Below are 3,193 nucleotides of genomic sequence, written 5' to 3' on the forward strand. Positions count from 1 at the left end.
TCAGTCTTTTTGGTTGGTTTTGTATTATGTTGTACATCATTAAATACCTAAAAACAAAGGATATACAGTCTTGATGAATCTAATTTGCTAACTATTTTGATTCTTCAGAGAACTACTAATAAAAATTTAAAAGGTATCTCTCCTGTTGTGGTAATTTCCTTTTTAAATAAAATGAGGGCTGAAGGGTTTCCTGCCTTATTTGCGGGGTGGGGTTGGGCGTCTTCTCTCTCTAGGTCTGTTTTTCACTCACTGCTGTCAAGTAGAACCAGCTCACAGCTGATCCTCCAGTTAGTGTCTGAGCCTAAATTGCAAGTGAAGAGACTGCCCTTCCCTCTGCCTGGGAGAGGCTTGGACTTTGGGCCTGCAGCACAACTTCCTACACCACCAGGGTTCCCTTTGGGAGCCAGAATCTGGCATTCTCCTCAGCCCTGCCTGTTTAGGTTTGCAAAGGCTGAGAGGCTCTGTCCTAGCCCACTTTTTGGACCAATGGCTTATCCTTGCCTGAAGGATGGTAGTGCTGGGGCAGAAATGAAGGAGCCCTTTCTCCTGTATAATATCAGTTAGTTTGTGTGCTCTGTGACAGGCAGGACTGGATTTGAAGTGCCTCACCATACCTAAAGTTTCTTGAGCTTGTATTTAATCCTGCCCCTCTTGGAGGTCTTAGGTGGGGGTGGGGTGAGCTCTAATTGTTGAGTGGGTGTGTGACAAAGAGCCTCGGACGCTTAAACCAAAATGGGAGCACAGCACCCTCTGCTGGTCAGAGAAGGCATTGCTAGAGCTGACCAAACTGGCTGGACCAAGCTGTTCTAACTTTTCACGTTGTTTTAGACCAGCTGCTGCTCAGGAGAAAGATAAGCATGAAAATACACGGCCTTGGAGAACAATGAAGGGATGCCACGAACTGGCACTAACAGCATGAGTTGGTTTTGTTTTTAAAACAACTTAAGTTCTGGTGGCACAGTATATGAAGTATTATACTCCTATCTGAAAGGTCAGTGGTTCGAATCTTCCGACTGCAGGGGAATGATTACAGTCTGCTTCTGTAAAGATTTAACCCTGCCAACAAGGTGCCAAAGTGCTAATGGAAAGGTCAGCTGGTCAAACCTACTGGCTGCTCTCTGGAAGAATAGAAAGTTTCCTGTCACGTTTACAGCCTTGGAAAGCTGATGCTGGGTTGTTGTGAGTCAAACTCCCACTCTACAGCAGTGGTTTTAAGAATTCTTGGAATGCTGCTGATGAATGGTAATTAAATGTTGGGCTACTAATGGAATGGCTAGCAGTTCAAATTCGGCCACTTATGTACAAAGGTGTGTCTTTCTGTTCCTGTAAAGATTTACAGCCTTGGAAACCTTATGGGGCAGTTCTTATCTTAACAGGGTTGCTGTGCATCAGAATTGACTCAATGGGAAAGGGTTATAAAACTTAAAAAAAAATATCCTTATGTGAAACAAACTGAAGTTTGATATAGCACGGAATCGGAACCAAAGCTTTGTGGCATATACATATCTCACTCTGACCTAGGATGGCTCCGAAAAGTGATGAGCCCTGGAAGCCATTTTTGGAGGCTGTTTTGAGCTACTTTGTGCTAACAAGAGGCAAAACTCAGATGGAGAAAGTGTACATGCAGTTTCAGAAGTTAGGCTGCATACAAGAACATTCAATGCCAAGATACTGAACATAGAGACTCCAGCTCTACCCTACCTGTCACTGAGACGTCCTCCAAGAGGACCACAGCTTATCAGCATGGCTCAAGAGTTTGTGAACAGCAAAATCCATCCAGGGAAGGTAGTTGTGTTCATCAAGCCCACCTGCCCCTACTGCAAGAAGACTCAAAACATCCTCAACCATTTGCCTTTCAAACCAGGGCTCCTGGAATTTGTGGATATCACAGTGCCATTCAAGATTATCTGCAGCAGCTTACAGGCGCATTTTCTTAGGTAATGATTGCATAGGTGGATGCTCTGATCTAGAAAGTCTGCAGCACAATGGTGAGCTGCAGAAGCATCTAGCTGATTTGGGAGTACTACAGTAATTACAGAGCAGACTCCAGACTGATGTCCCCTTGGGAGCTGGATGGCATCGCATATGACGACACTTGTGGTGGATGGATTTGGAGCTGCACTTTCCCAGCCACTGCAACTGTTTACTTAAAATGATAAAAATCGGTGCAAAAAGAAAAAAAAGAGTGGTAGAGGATGATATTTGGCAGAAATGACTTTGGTTTTTTTTTGATCAATATTAAAAAGTGGACCAACTTTCCCCCAAAAAAGAGTAAAAAAAAAAATACTGAACATAGGCCCTTGAGAGGAGGTATGGCTAGCTGGGGCCGTCTAGCCCTTCAGCTCTACTCCCAGAAAGTGTCTTAAACGTAGGCTCCACACTGTGCCAGAACGGTCCTAAGGTGAGGTGTTTACAGAAAGGGGTCACAGATGGCCAAGGAGCATGATCCCTATTTGGACTTGAACACAAGCCGGTCAGGCCTAAGTCATAGGTGTAGAAAGAATAATAAGAGACATGGGCACACACTTTGGGTTTCATTTCTGGGCTTCAGGAAGGAAGGGGAACTCCAAGTGTAAACCTGGGGTTAGAGGTTTGACATCTGCTTCTGGTAGAACACATGAAGGTTTATTCATCTTTCTAAAACTTTAAAAAACTCACCCAAAGCCCCAACTCCATCCCCAGTGCTAGGTGGGGCAGGCGGATGAGCTTACTCCGTGGTCTCCAGCACCTCAACAGCAATATTTTGGTTTTTCCCAAGTCTTGGAAGAAGAGCTCCTGGGTTCAGTACATTGTCCTCCTCTAGCTTATAACCTCTGCCCCCCAGGTCAGCAGTGACCTCCTCCTCTGAATCCCCAACTCGGAAACATCTATTGGGTATTAAACCCTAAAGCATTCCTAATTAGGAATTAAAGACAAGCTACCTCTGAGCCCCAAAGAAAAGGAGGAAAATGAACTTCTCAGCCTTTGTTTTGTTACAGATGTTTCTGAGCTTGGAGCAGAGAAGGGACAGAGGTCCATTCCGAAGGGAGTTAACCAGGGGCTCAGCCAAGGTCCTGTATGGCTGAGGTGTGACTAGTGTGAGCAGAATTAGAGCGGAGACTTGTATGTGCAGGGAGGACGTAGTGGAAACCCCAGGACACCCAGCACAGCCTCCTGTGCTGTCTCCTACCCTGCTCCCGGTCAGGATATGGCT

The sequence above is a fragment of the Elephantulus edwardii genome, unplaced genomic scaffold (genome assembly GCF_000299155.1).
Source record: "Elephantulus edwardii isolate Elephantulus edwardi_28Jun2011 unplaced genomic scaffold, EleEdw1.0 scaffold00232, whole genome shotgun sequence".
NCBI lineage: Eukaryota > Metazoa > Chordata > Mammalia > Macroscelidea > Macroscelididae > Elephantulus > Elephantulus edwardii.